At 36.9% G+C, this 15,943-nt stretch overlaps 1 pseudogene across 1 annotated transcript in view; it reads left to right on the top strand.

The window, feature by feature from the left end:
• LOC102868519 overlaps positions 1-15,943 on the top strand; it is a 211,929-nt pseudogene that overhangs the window by 142,644 nt on the left and 53,342 nt on the right. Inside the window, exons 12-14 of the transcript XR_439035.1 lie at positions 1,862-1,961; positions 12,698-12,850; positions 14,880-14,960. The product of XR_439035.1 is annotated as an uncharacterized LOC102868519 (transcript). The remainder of the gene's footprint in view (positions 1-1,861; positions 1,962-12,697; positions 12,851-14,879; positions 14,961-15,943) is intronic.

The following is a 15,943-nucleotide window of genomic DNA, read 5'->3' as shown; positions in this document are numbered from 1 at the left end:
GCTTCTTTCCATTCCAGACAAAACTGGAGATAGCCTTTTCCATCTCGTTGAAGAATGGGATTGGTATTTGTATTGGGATTGCATTAAATGTGTAAATTGCCTTTAGTAGTATTGCCATTTTCACAACATTGAGTCTTCCTAACAATTTGGCAATTTATGACATATTCATCATTACTCTCCAACAGCAACATTTAAATGTGTGGATTCCTCTTTCGTCTACCTTATTCATTGTTTGGATTTCCCATGCATATAAGGTGTGGTTCACTAATGAAGAATTCATGCATTTAAATTATGATATTAAGAGAAGAATATTGACCAGACCCTCAATATGCTGTATCACAGTGTGAAGATATCTCAGAATTATGTAGGTTTTTGTTCTGTTGTACAAGATTTTCTATGTGTTAGAGTAAACTTGATGGTGCCCAACAGCTTCCAGAAGAATGGAATAAGTGCAACCAGAATGCCGCTTAGGTGGCAAGAATTTATCTCAATTTCTTTAGGTCTGATATCAGGAGAGACAAATTGCTGGAGAAGGACATAAAGTAGAGTTGTTGAGAAAGAGGAAGAAATTCAGTAAAGCAGCAAAAATGAGCTCAAACACAGCAAGGATTGTGAGGGTGACTCAGAACCAGACAATGTTTCCTTCTGCTTGTGAGGGTGACTCAGAACCAGACAATGTTTCCTTCTGCTTCATATGAGCCACTAGAGTGATCTGACTCAATGGTGCCTTATAACAAAGAGTGACCTTATAGTGTCAAGAATTGTACCAAATTGTAATAATATGGTTTGCCCAGGTCAAAAGCAGTTGGAATATTTGACCCCATTCAGAACATCTATTAAAGCAACCACATGGAGAAACTACAGGGAACTGACCTGTCCTGTTGAATCATAGTAGAGGTCAAATTTTGATTAGCTCTGATCTGTGTTCAGATTCAGGGCGTGCTAGTCAGCAATGTCTGGGATTTCCTTCCTAAGATCCAGAATTAACTGTTTCTCATTTCCTTTTTTTTCAGCTTTTTGACAGTTTTATTGAAATTATATGACTTGTCATAAATGTACACATTTATAATGTACAACATGATTCATTTTTACACACACACGCTTTTGGAACCAATAGCCATAATTAAGATAGTGAATAAATCTGTTAACCCTAGCATTTTCTTCTTGCTGCTTTTGTAATCCAGCCCAGTGTCCAACAACCACTAATCTGATTTCTGTAACTTTAGATTAATTTTCGATTTTGAGAGATTTTTATTTGAAAATATGTCCATTCATAACATAACATGACCATGATAAAAAACATAATGAATTGGGAAACATTAATCAGAGAGATTAATTGGGAGATTAATCAGAACTGACTTTGACAAGCACTGTGGCAACTGGACAATTAAAACAGACATTCGGATGGCAGGGAAGAAGAACAGACTGGGGAGGAGGGTAGAGAGAATGGTGCAGCAATGAAGGAATGAAAACCCAAAATCCCTGTAAATGTTCATTAAAACGAATAAAATTTAATAATAAATAAAAAAATAAAAATAAAAAAAAAGGACCTCTGGTAGCAAGGTGTATACTGTTTTGGGCTGCTACATGAAAGAAAGATCAGCAGTTCAAATCAGCTAGCCACTGTGGGAGAAAGATGGGCAGTCTCCTCCAAAGAGGCATACCCTTGGAAGCTTGATGCAGGATCACCAAGATTTCAGGACTGGCTTGATATCAAGCAGTATATCATACCTAGACACAAAATGTTCTTTTAAAATAAGTTGAAAATTTAATAATTATTTTTTTAAGTCTCAAAGTTACTTGTTGAACGCAGATTTAATGTCTTTAAATTTCGTTTTGATTTGACGCTTTGCCCCTCTAGAGCATATAGGATTGGACAAAGCAGAGATGTCAAAGTGTTTAGGCTGATATCTGTGGGGACAGTAGAAGAGATCATGTATTTACGACAAGTGTATAAGCAGGTAAGTTTCCTTTTCTTATTCCAATTAGAAGGAAATCTTATGACATAGTTCATGGGAGTTGTGCTACTATTGAATTCAAAGACAGTTCAAATGTACCAACAACTTGTCTAGAGAATGATGGGAAATCTAATTTACAGCCTCCAAAAGCACATTGGGAGGTCAATGAGTGAGATGAAGATTCTGAATAAATGGTAAGTTTTTGAAAACTAATGTAGAAACTAAAATTTCAACTTCTACTCTATTTTTTCATTGAAAAAAGTTATGGAATAAATGCTAGAGTAAATTTCTCATAAAAAGAGGCAAATTCATTGAATTTTTAAGTTACAGTTCCTTCGTGCACTACTACTTAAATGTATCTGTGATAGGGAGCTTGCTAAAAAGCAGATCCTGATTTAGTAGGTTTTCAGTAGAGTATGAGTGCTCCTAGTGCACAGGCCAGAATGTGGGTACCAAGGTGATAGCTCCAAACTGTGTGCCAAGACACAATGGGATGCCTCAAACATTTGCTAAGATATTGATCCATCCGCGCTCTGGACAGTAAGACTACCTTGATCAGCTTCCAGCCTTGAATCCCCTATTCTGTTCCCTCCAGGATGTTCATGTGTTACCAGTTTTTACATGAGCAACAACAGGAAAAAGATTGGGTAGCCTGCCTTTCCAATATTCAATGTAACTTTTTTTACATATAGTAATACCTTCATATGTTTTCTATTTTTCAAAAATATTACTTAATGCAGAAAGTACATTCCTTCAGATTTGGTGCATTACATGTAGTCTAAAGTTTGATGTTTAAATACTCATTGTATAGATACCTATACATACATTGTTCAAGAAAGGGTCATCAAACAACTGAAACCACTAGCTCCTACAATTCTGAAATCAAGAGTATACTCAGTTTCTGAGACTTTGATACTGAATTATTAAATTGGTAAGGTGATTCAAAATTTGTTAAAGCTAAGGGGTTTTGTCATAGGAGGTACAGGTTGAAGATGAGAAATGGCAGAGTATAAGTGATGCTGTGAAACATAGGTACAGATTCTAGAAATGATATCTTTCTAGTTTTGCAACTCTGAACAATACACTTAATTTCCTTAAGTTTTGTTTGTTCTTTTTCCCTAATATGCAGAAAATATTATAGTATTGATGAACTTAATATTCATTAAGTGCCAGCTATTACTTTAGAATTTTGTGTGAATTGGTCCACTTGTTACAAAATTACCTTCAAGTCACTCAAGAGATATATTCTGTTTTCATCCAAGTTGTATAGTATTTCAAAAATTCTTGGCTTTTTAAAAATAATACATAGTACTCCATGTGTTAGTGTACCAGTACTTCTTTAGCCATTCATTGTGTTGCTTCTCTGCGAGTGTGAATCCACCTTTGGACCCACAGGACCCAGCAGTCTACTGCTGTGTGATTTACAGCCTCTGGTGGCTCTGCTATGAATTGGTTCCAACTGCATGACAGTGACAGTGACTTTGAGTTTTATAACCCAGTAGTGCTCAAGTGGAGTGTTACTTGGTTTTCATGTACTTGATTTTTTTTTTCTTGATCATCTTGTTGATTTCTAATTCTATACTACATATGAGCAAGGGCCTGTGGTGATAAAGGGGGAAGTTCAAGTTGCTCTGAAGGAACTGGCAAAAAGCAAGGCTCCAGGAATTGACGGCATACCAATTGACATATTTCAACAAACATACGATGTCTTGGATGTGCTCACTAAGTTGTGCCAAGAAATCTAGAGGACAGCCAGCTGGCCAACTGACTGGAAAAGATCAATTATTTGTTCCCATTCTAAAGACAGGTGACCCAACAGAGTGCTTAAGTTATTGAACAATATGATTAATATCCCATGCAAGCAAGATTCTGTTGTAAATTATTGAAAAACGTTTGGAACAGTATATCAACAGAGAACTGCCAGATGTTCAGGCTGGATTTAGCAGAGATTGTGGTACTAAGGAAATTATAGCTAGTGTTAAATGGATCTTGGCAGAAAGCAGAGGATACCAAAGGAATGTCTGTCTGTGCTTCATTTAATATGAAAAGGCTTTTTTGACTGTGTGGATCATAACAAGCTATGGCTGACTCTGAGAAGATTGGGAATCCCAGAACATTTGACTGTGCTTATGCAAAACCTATATTTGGACCAAGAGGCAGTCGTCAGGACAGAGTAAGGAGACACTACATGGTTCAAAATCAAGAAGGTCTGTCAGGGATGTATTTTTTCTCCATACCTTTTCATTGTGTATGCAGAACAGATCATCTGAGACTCTGGGCTGTTCGAGGAAGAATGTGGCATCAGGATTGGTGGAAGAGTCATCATCAACCTGCGTTATACAGATAACACAACCTGCTTGCTGAAACTGAGGAGGACCTGAAGTACTTGCTTAAGAAAGTCAAGGACTGCAACCTTCAATACAGATTGAAGCTCAGCATCAAGAAAACAAAGATTCTTACCACTGGGCCAATTGGTAGCATCAGTATGTATGGTGAAGAGATTGAGATAGTTAACAGTTTTAGTTGATTTGATTCCACAGTCAACACTCTTGGTAACAGCAGCCAGGAAATCAGGAGACAAATTACATTGGGAAAGTCAGCTGTGAGGGACCTCTCTAGAGTACTGAAGAGCAATGATGTCAGGCTGGAGACTAAGGTGCACCTGATCCAGGCTATAATCTTCGCAATTGCGTGCTATCCATTAGAGAGTTGGACAGTGACTAGAGATGATAAAAAGAGAATTGATGCCTTTGAACGGTGGTGCTGGAGAAGAGTGTTGAATATTGTCCTGGAGAGGGTGAAGCTAGAGTGTTCCTTGGAGTCAAGGATTCTGAAGCTTCATCTGACATACTTTGGGCAAGTTGCAAGGAGGGCCTGGTCCTTGGAGAGGGACATCATGTTTGCCAGAGCACAGGAGAGGAAGACCTTTATTGAGATGGATCGATTCTGTGATTGGAGTGGTGGGAATGAGTGTTTGAGACAGCAAGGTTGGTACAGGATAGAGTGGCGTTTAGGGCTCTTGTACATAGGGTCACTATGAGTCACAAGCGACTCGATGGTACGTAACAACAATAGTATTGTGATCAGAGATTATGTTTTGTAATATTTCACTGTTTTTTTAAATTTATTGAAGCTTGCTTTGTGACCTAGTATATAGTTTGTTCCGAAGAATGTTTCATGTTAACTGGAGAAAAATGTATATTATACTTTTTTTTAGGTCATTTTCTTTTTTTAATCTATTAACTTTAGTGAACATTTACAGAGATTTTGGATTTCCATTCATTCATTGTTGCACTATTTTCTCTACTCCCCGCCCCAGTTTGTTCCTCTCTCTCTTATTTTTTCCTCCTTGAAAGTCTGTTTTAATTGTCCAATTGCCACAGTGCTTGTCAAAACCAGTTCTGATTAATCTCCTTTGTCAGTGTGTCCTTTGCCATTCCCTATCACTCTTCCTTGAGAGAGATTTCACCCTGATTCATAAGGAAAAGGGGACAGCATATTCTCTTAGCTACTTCCTGCTGAAAAGGGACGCTGTAGGTTTCAGGGTGAAGATCTTCTCTCACTACTCTAAAGGCCCCCTTTGGTAGTAGGAAACACATAGACTATTGTGGAGAATGGTTTTGGAATTTAGATGCACTGTTATTAGTTGTGCTTAGCCATACATGTTCATATCCTTGAAGATGCATCATTAAAGTGTTGCAGCGTAGAAGACACAGATTTAACTAACAAGTTAAAAGTACATGAGTCAGAAATTAAAAGCAATGATATTCCAAGTAGAAGTTCTAACAGTGGCACAAATCAAGTTACAGAGGGAAGGTAGTTCTTAAAATACAAGGCTTATTGACTAGCACTTTGTCTGTTACAGTATAAAGGTTAGGAACCCACAAGATGTAGAGGCTCAACTATGTCATTTAGTGTTCTTAAGTCCTGGAGCAAATTCTATCTACCACTGGGTTGTTTTACAGCTCGGAAGTCTGCATGCAAGGCAGAGGTGAAATAAGGAACTGTTTATGAGGTTTTCCGTCAATTCCAACAACTAAGAAATAGTGAGAGAGTTGGGACCTCAGAAGGCTTTTAGGACCAAATAATAGGCTCTTGTGTCCAGGAGAAAACTAATATACTTACCAGTAATGTTAATGCTCACCTACTGCTCTTCTGGGTGGATCTAAATTGTTGAAGCGTCCTCCTTTGTTTCCATTTGGGAGCTGGGACCTGTCAGTCCTGTCAGCCACAAGGACCTGATGTGGGCTGCCCTTGGCCATGTGTCCTTCAGAGCCACACTTAAAGCAAGTGAGTGGGAGCTTCCTCCCTACTCCCTTGCTTATCTGTGGCTCTCGTCTGTGACACTGTCTACTGACGTGGCCCAACTTTCCAGAGTGGAAGCCACTCTGACCCCGTTTAGTACCTTTGGATGGCACTGTTTATGAGTAAGACTTCCTTTTCCTGACACAGGCCCTAAAGTGGCAGCAATAGCTGCCCCTATAATTTTGGCTATTCTCTGGTCTTTGCTCTTCCCTCTAGATCTCAGTTGTTAAAAGAGAGAAAAATTTAAACAAATATATAACAAATAATTTTGAACTAATCTTTTAAGCTTAAGTCTAGAAATATTAATGATATGATCATTTCCAATCCAGAGATACATGTTCCGTTGCAGTTCCTATTTTCCCTAAATGGTTTTGATAAGAAGAATATTGTAAATGTGGAAACAGTTCTACTATTCCTCCTCTATGCCACGATATAGTGTTATTAGCATGAGCAGTTATAGATCCATTGCCTTCCTTACTCTAACTTAAATTTTTTTTACATTTATTATTAATTTCAGTAAAAATTTACAGAAACTTTGTATTTCCATTCATTCATTGTTGCACATTTCTCCCCTCCTAGCCCTCCCCCCCAGAATACTACCCTCTTGGAAAAGTAAAATTCTTTCATTGTTTTACAAACCCTCCCCCAGGTCTCCTCCACCATGTAGCCTTCGCTCTAGACTCCTGTGATAACAGAAATACCTAATCACATATCCCTTTTAAACCGTTTTCTTCCTCATCTGTTTCAATGCAGTGAATACTATTGAACCCATCTTTCTGTCTCTCCCCAGACCCAAGGTCAGTCCTGTTTTACAACAGTGGCACCATGCAGTATATGTCCTTTTGTGACTAGGATTCTTCACTCAGCATAATGTCCTCCAGAGTCACCCATTTTGAGTAATATTGCATGACTTCCTTGTTTTTCATTGCAGCATATTCCATTGTGTGAATATACCACAGCTTCTCTGTCCATTCATTTGTTGATGGGCACTTGGGTTGTTTCCAACGCCTTGCTGTAGTGCACAAAGCTGCAGTAAACAAGGGTGTGCATATATCTGCTTAGATGTCAATTATGGTCTCTTTGGGGTATATTTCCAGTAGTGGAATTGCTGGGTCAAATGGTATCTCTATTTGTAACTTTCTGAGAAAGCGCCATACCGCCTTCCACAGTGATTGCACCATTTTACACTCCCACCAACAGTGAATAAGGGTTCCAGTTTCTCCATAACCTCGCCAGCATTTGTTGCTTGCTGTTTTGTTAAATTTTGCAGTTTTGACTGGTGTGAGATGATATTTCATAGTTGTTTTATGTATATTATACTTTTATTGAGTGGAATATTCTTTATATATCTACAAGATCCAGTTCATTAATCATATTAATTTCTTTTGCATCTTTATTGTGTTTCTTTTTGATATTTCTATCCTTCATTGAAAATGGTATATTAGAGAGGGACATGATGCTTGGAAGGGTGGAGGGAGAAGAAGAGGATAACCCTCAACCAGGTGGACACAGTGACTGCAGCATTGGACTCGAGTGTATCAGAGATTCTGAGGATGGCACAGGATAGGACATCGTTCAGATATGTTGTTCATCGGGTTGCTAGGAGTTGTCTTTGGTTAGTGGAACTTAACACCTACTAATTTTGGAGTTCCCTATTTCTGTTTTAAAATCTGTTACAGTTTGCTTTGTATCTTGTGTCTCTGCTATTGGGTACATAGAGCTTTATAATCGTTATGTCCTCATGTTTAGTTACCCCTTTAGTCATTATGTAATGTCCTTATTGTGTCTTATACTGATTTTTTTCTTGAAGTCCATTTTATTAAAAATTAATATTGCTATTCCTACCTTTTTAAAATTGCTGTTGATATATTTTTTATTGATATATACCCTTTGAGTTTTACTCTATCTTTGTTGTGTCCATTGTGTAGACAGCATATTGAAGGGTAATGTTTTCTCCTAGAATTTTATTTTCAACTTTTTTTGAGTGATGCATCAAGTCTATCCACAATCATTGTACTTCTCAGTAGGTTTGGTTTTCTCTCTGACATTGTACTGCACTCTTGTTTATAGTGTTGCTGAAATCTTTGTTCCACTTACTGTTGTATACTGAGTTCTTTTTTGCGGTGGCTTTTCTTACTATTTTTTTTCTGTTATTTTGGTACTTAAAATGTCTTAGAGAGCTCTTGTGTTCTAGTGGTAAGAAACTGTGCTGTAGCTGTAAAGGCACATGATTAGAATTCAACCAGCTGCTCCAGCAAAGAAGGATAGATAGTCTGTATCACAGCAACAACAACAGTAAATCTTTATGGTCCTATTTTTATTTTGATGAGAAGATACACTAATTTTGGAGGGATTATATATACATTTCTACTTTATTCCCAAGGCAATCTAAAAGAATTCACTTTGAGATCTCCTTGTGTTCCTCTCCATTTAGAAGTTCTGTAAATTTGCCTCTTACGTTCTTTCCCCCTCAGTCCATTTGTATTTATCCTTTTATGTAATGTCCTGTTCTGTAGTACTTTGTGCATTTTTGTGTCCAAGTCAGTTTCTAAATCATGTCATCATGGATATTGATTTTGGCTTATTGTCAGGTGTTGGCTCTTGGTGCAAAGCCATTCATTTAGATTCAATCGCTTTGAACTCTGCCCTATCCTGAGCCACTCGCACTGTCTTCTACATACCTACCCCCATTACCCCAGTTACTGGGCTAGTCCATCTCATCCAGGATTTTCCTCTCCTGTGCTGTCCGTCCACTCTTCTTAGCATGATTCCCATCTTTATTCTGCACAACAGGTGTCAGATTCAAACTGTATGCCTTAGCGTTGACAACACAATTTCTTAACACGGGGCTGTCTGTAGGGAGCTCTGGTGGCTTAGTGGCAAGGAGTTGTGCTGCCAACCCAAAGGTACATGATTCTACTCCACCAATAGCTTTATCAGAGAAGGATGGACAGTTTCTTCCTGTGAAGTTACAGCTTCTGAAAACCTGCTGGAGGGTCAACTGTGGTTTGGTTTTGACTCAGTGGTATACAGCAAAAACAACAGGCTCAATCAGTAGAAGACACTTAAATGACATTTTTTTGAAGCCCTGATCTAAAAGTTCCAATAAAAAGCTCCAATTCTTTCTTTGAAAGACTTTCTTCTTCTGTATTTTGTTTACTTCTTCTATCTTATCTTTCTTTTTAGACTGTTTTGAGATATGGATACTGTGGTTTTGTGCAGAGAGACAGGGGGTTTGGCCTGAAAAGTGTCTTATCAAGGAACGGAACACTCAACCTAAGGACAGTTTCCACTGCAATACAGAAACCTGCAGTAGTATATGCCTGGCTAAGGATTGGCCTTTTACTAGTCTGAGGGGTGAAGGTTGGCAGATACCTTTTCCGATATGACTAGCATAAAATGATAATCACTGTTTAGCTGAAATCCCTGCCTGTGTAATCTGAGAGATGGCTGTGGGCTAGGTACAAGGCACTCCTTTGCTTTCCATGAGAGATTGAGTTTAAAGCTATTTCTGTCATCACAGGAGACTAGAGCGAGGGCTACATGGTGGAGGGGACCTGGGGGAGGGTTTGTAAAACAATGAAAGAATCTTTTCTTTTACTTTTCCATAATTTTTGGACTCATGTACTTATAACTTGTTAGTCAAATTTGTGTCTTCTAGGTTGCAACACCCCCATGATACATCTTCAAGGATATGAACATGTACAGCCAAGCACAATCAATAAGAGTGCATCTAAATTCCAAAATCAATCTCCATAATAGTCTATGTGTTTCCTACTGCCAAAGGGGCCCTTTAGAGTAGTGAGAGAAGATCTTCACCCTGAAACCCACAGCGTCCCTTTTCAGCAGGAAGTAGCTAAGAGAATACGCCATCCCCTTTTCCTTATGACTCAGGGTGAAGTCTCTCTCAGGGAGGAGTGATAGGGAATGGCAAAGGACACACTGACAAAGAAGATTAATCAGAACTGGCTTTGACAAGCACTGTGGCATTTGGACAAGAACAAACTGGGAGGAGGGTAGAGAGAATAGTGCAACAATGAATGAGTGGAAGCCCAAAATCTCTGTAAATGTTTATGAAAATTAATAAAATATAATTATAGAAAAAAAAAAGCTATTTCAAGTTTCCTACTACCAAAATGCTGCTGGTCTGGTTTCAGGCTGGGGTGAGATAAGCCAGGGAATGTCACCAGCCACCTGATAGATGGTGGTGGCAGGAGTTTGTTACCCTCCTCTGGAAAGGCACAGACCTCAAGGTAGAACACCACGGTTTTTTCCTGTCAGCTAGTTGCCAGTACAAGCTCTTCTGCTGATTCAGGTTTCCATGGCAAATAAGCAGCTGTTCAAAAAGGTTACATTTTGCCATTTTTGCTATACTCAGTCTGTCTTCCATTTCATGTTTTTCTTTGATTCTTATTTTTAAATCGAAACCTTTGGGATTGTATTTGTTTTCTGGTATTTTGGCTGAAGAGGGTCTGAAATGGTTTGCTATCTTACCAACAAGTCCTTAAGAGTGACTTACTACAGTTCAAATGAACTCGTAAGTATTGTTTTTTTCTAATCCCTCTATCTATAGTAAATTACTTTCTATTCTGTGCATTCCCTGTTTCTTCCAAGATAGTACATAAATTGCATTATAAGGCTTCTAATTTTAATAAGGCTTTTAATTTTCTCTTAATCAAATTGCATTTGCTTTTAATATGGCATGTAAGGTTGATAATAGAGTTAGTTCCATGCCCATGTTCTATATTTAAAATTGTTCCAGGGATGCTTTTTTTTAAAAAACAGTGGTTGGATTTTGGCTGTTAATTATTATTGCAAGGTAGTGATTTTGGGGGGTTTATTTCTTCCAGTTTTAGTAAATCGTATTGTCAGTCATTTCCCTGTAGTTGCAACCAACTCTTAGCTCCAGCAGGTTTTTAGCAGCTATTAATCGCAAGGAGGAGATTGCTTCTCTATCTGCAGCAGCTGATTTTAACTGCTTTCCTCTTGGTTATGAAGACAACTCCTTACCCACTAGGCCGCCAGAGCTCTCTAATTCCTATTTTAGTGAGTAATATTGATGGTGATGATAATGGCAAGTAAAATTATGCTCAATTAAGAAATCATTACAGTAATACATCAACGAAGAACTGCCAGAGAAGTTAAAACTGGATTATGAAAAGGACATAAGCAGAGGGATAACACTACTGTAAGATGGATCTTGGCTGAAAGCAGAGAATTTCAGAAAGATATTTACTTTTATTTTATTGACTATGCAGAGGAATTTGATAATTGTGATGATAAGTTATTAGTTACATTGCAACAAAGGTAAATTCCAGGGCACTGAAATGTTCTCATGTAAAATCATGCCTAGGATAAGAAGCAGTCATTTGAATATAACAAGAGGATACTGCATGGTTTAAAATCAGGAAACATATATCCTATTACCACCATATTTATTAAATCTCTACACTCATCAAGTAAATTGAGATCTTGTACTATATAAAGTAGAATGTAGCATCAAATTCAGAAGACAATTCATTAACAGCATTTGATATGCAGATGGCATAGCCTTAATTGCTGAAAGTGAAGAGGACTTGGCAAAGTTTAGAGGGTCATTGGAAAAGAAGGATTGACAAACTCTTAACAAGATAGATTGACACAATGGTCACAACAGTGAGCTCAAACATTGCTGTAATTATGAAGTTGACAAAGGATTGAGCAATGTTATGTTCAACTGTGCACAGATATGAAACTAAATGGACAGCATCTAGCAGCACATTGGAGTAAAAGTCTAGATTGGAAAAAAATGTATTATTTGTATTACAATTAAAATGTATTTATGATTTAAATGTATGCTTTGTTATTAAATGTTTCATGTTAGGTAGATACTCTGTCCAATCTTGAATCAATTGTCAGAAAACATGGTTTTTTTTTTTAAGATGTGGCAGTCTGCTCCAGTAAGGAGTTGCTGTCGTTGTTGCATGCCATCTCATAACTGATGCTTCAGTCATAGGAGGTGATTGTTCCATCTTTCTTCCGTGGTGCAGCTGATAGATTTCAATAGCATGCCTTTAGTTTGGCAGCATACCTCCTTACCACTCGGCCACTAGAGCTCCCTAGAAAGGGGAAAAATGTATTAAAATTTATGCTTTCATTAAACATTTCATGTTAGGTAGAGATTCTGTAGAAATGCAATCTTTCTACAAGTCAGTCTTGCAGTCTTCAAGAGTCAAATGTTAGAAAACATAAATAGAAATTAGAGGATTTCTGAGACTGACTAGATTTTTGTTATTTCACGATAATGGCAGCATCTGCCAGGGAAATGAAAACATTATTTTCTCCCAAGGGAGGTTCTGCCAGCTCCAGGAAAGCTGTGCGTATGTAGGGAATGCCAGGAAATTCTGACATATTCTTGGAGCACTTAAAAAATATTCTTTTTCTTTCTATTTTAGCAACTTCACTGTGCAGTAGTTGGAAGTGAAAATGCCAAGCGTTACTTTGAAGCAGTTCAGGGATCAAAAGAGCACTGCGGAGAGCTTTTTGGGATCCATAATCTCTTCAAACTGAGATCTCAAGGAATTTGCCTTACGAAAGCTATCCTGGAGGTATAAATTTATTTTTTTGCTGTTTTGATAGTCTTTCAAACACAGTGTTCTCCCTCAGAAGCATTAACATATGATTGGTGTCTTTTTGGTTTTCTGTATTTAAAAATAAATGACTCAAAAAGGGGAAATTAATTAGTGTACAAATAAATAAAGATTTTCTAGTGCATGATTATAAATAATGCACTTGCATAGTATCAATTCATACACTAGCTCTTGTGCATTTCAAGGCTCTTTTTAGACTGCCAAAGAAAAGTTTTTATTTTGAAAACAGCTGTTGAAGTCAGGAGCTAAAAGAGGAAACATTCTTAAATAAAGAAAAATATAAAATGTGGTTGATTAAGTTACCAAATACTCCCTGAGTACTGTCCTGTCTCATGCAGAATTTTGTTTTCTGTTCCCAATAAAAATTCCACTTCTGTATTTCAAACTCATTTGTGTTCATCTTCAGCATACAGATATTTCTTATTCTCCCAACAAACTATTTATACCCTTAAAAAAATTCTTTAATATACCAGAATTCTAAGGATATTAACCTTATTTTCTAGTTTATATTGATAGTGTATCATAAATTCCTCGATTATCTTATCTAGTGCCTACATCAAGCAGATGAGGAACCTGAGTCACAGAGGACTTAAAAGACCTGGACTTCTAGAATTTTATAACAAAACTTAGTTTAAAAAGACTAAGTACAAAGCAGGATCAGCAGTAGTTTGAAGCTGTTAGTGATGGCAAGGTATAGGGATTTTTAAAAATCCTATAAATGATAAAACTTGTATAATACCTGATGTATACTGTTTCTTTTGCAGTGGCTATATTTGATTCTGAACTGAGTGCCCTTTGAAAGCCCCCCTTTTTCTATCTTTTTTCTTATTTTTAAATACAGTTGACCCTTGAATAGCACATAGCTGACCTGCATGAGCCCACTTAATCCAGGAGTTTTTTACCTATTGCTGTTTTGGTGAGTTCAGGTGTTGTGAGATCAGCTAAAAGAGCCATTTGACATTAATCATCTTTGCCTGAGTAGTTCACCTCTGGAGAATAATTTGCTGGAAAGAATATGCTTTTGGAGATATGATTAATGTCACATAGGGCTGTAAGAATATTAATAATGCTTAAGCTCATACCAGTACTCACTCCAAGGAATTGATTCTGACTTATGGTTACCCTGTCAACCAGAGTGGAACTGCCTCCATCTTGTTTCCGAGGTTGTAGATGTTCAAAGAAGTGGATTACTTCATTTTTGTCCTATGGAAGGAACTGTTGGAGGATTTGAATTGCTGACTCCAGTTAATAGCCTAACTTTTTTTTTCCACTCCTTCAGTAATGACATCCTAGCATAGCTCAAATCCTCCATCCAACTTGAGATGTGTACCCATATTCATGTTTCTAATGTAAATAGATTTTTAAAAAACCAGCATTTTCTTAACTATTCTGTTTCCTGCCTATGTCACAGTTGAATAGTTTTTTATTAGGAGAGCCACTTAATAATTTATTAAACAAGTTTTATATAAAGTATATCAGATTTACAAGTTATTAAAGTAAAGTTGTCTTAAGGATGAGACAGTGTCTTGGATTTTACTTGAATTTTTCTATATACCTCATAACATTTTTGGTGGAGTTAATTTTCTATGTGCAGATGGTCAGATTCCCAGTATGCCACATTATTTGTGCTGTTTTAAGCATTACTTGTGTCCTTTAACTAGATCATATGTACATCACTATGGATGTCATTACTGAAGTAGTAAAAAAAAATTTTTCCTACTCCTCTCCTTCTAATGGAGTTTGCTACATAGTACAAAGTAGTTTGAAACATCTGAATAAGATTTAAAATAAGAATTAAGAGGTCTTGAAACTTAAAAGCTGCATATAAGCTTCTTAATTAAAAAAATTGAAACATAACATTAAGAGTGCTAAAGTAATAACGTGGATTTCTTTTTTTAACTCTTAGCATGCCATTGCTATTGTTGTTTTTTCTGTTTGTTTTACTGCATATTTTACAGTCGTTTGTAATCTGTTCCTAACATTATAGAGAGAAGGTCAAGTAGAAGTAGGAATCATGTCAGCCACAACATTTTGGAAAGAGGGACCCCCAACTCAAAAACTCAAAATGGCAAGTAATTTTTAGTGTGTCACCTAGAACTCTACAAAACATGACAGATTTTGGCCTTCTTACCACAGACTGTGTTCTTCCACTGACTGTATAGAAAGAATAGTTGGAGTAAAATACCTCATGAACACTTCAACCCAGATCTTGTGCTTGGTTTGTATTGTGAGTGGAGCAACATGGCACGTAGTGGTGGGGGGGGGGAAACACGACTATCACAATTTTTCTTTCTGTGTAGGCCAGCTTTTTTTGACTGGTGTTGGTTTTAGGAGTTTTGTTTTGTTTTTCTTTGTTTAATATTTTGCTCTAAGATTATTCAGACATTACACTCATTCTCTGATTTAAGCTGACTAGTATTTTATTTGGCTTGAACTGCTCTTTTTGTTTGCAGCCCAGCATGTAGCCCATTGCACTTCCATAGCTCCTGAATTGTATCATGATCATGAGACCTTTTGAAAGATAATATGTAGAAGGTTTTATTACTTCCCCCGACCCCTTACTTTTGGTTTGGTGGGGTTTTTTTGTGTTCCAAATAATTTCTTTGAATAGTAGAAATATGTAAAAATCAAATGTAAGGTGAAGTATTATTGGTAATATTGCACCAAAATTTTTTACTAATAATGGATTTTTTTAACTTCACCTTTAAGAAATTGAGGGATGTATTTAAACTCTACTCAATCTGAAAAAAATCAGATTTAAATTTATAGTAAATTTTATAATATCTTCAGTGCCTTCATTTTTTTATAAGAGCCTAGTGTGCCTTCTGTTTAATCAATTTGAACTCTTTTCCATGTGTGAATTTTTTGGCTTGTTAACTTCTAGAAATTTGTTTTGTTCTTAAAGCATGATTAGAATTAACTGCTAGACCATTAAACCCTAATCATTCTTTTTTTCCCATTTTTTTTTATTAAATTTTATTAGTTTTAATGAACATTTACAGAGATTTTGGGTTTTCATTCATTCATTGTTGCACTGTTTTCTCCACCCTC

The sequence above is a fragment of the Elephantulus edwardii genome, unplaced genomic scaffold (genome assembly GCF_000299155.1).
Source record: "Elephantulus edwardii isolate Elephantulus edwardi_28Jun2011 unplaced genomic scaffold, EleEdw1.0 scaffold00379, whole genome shotgun sequence".
Taxonomy (NCBI): domain Eukaryota; kingdom Metazoa; phylum Chordata; class Mammalia; order Macroscelidea; family Macroscelididae; genus Elephantulus; species Elephantulus edwardii.
The sequence above is the reverse complement of the archived record's forward strand: the minus strand, read 5'-3'. Positions and strand labels throughout refer to the sequence as shown.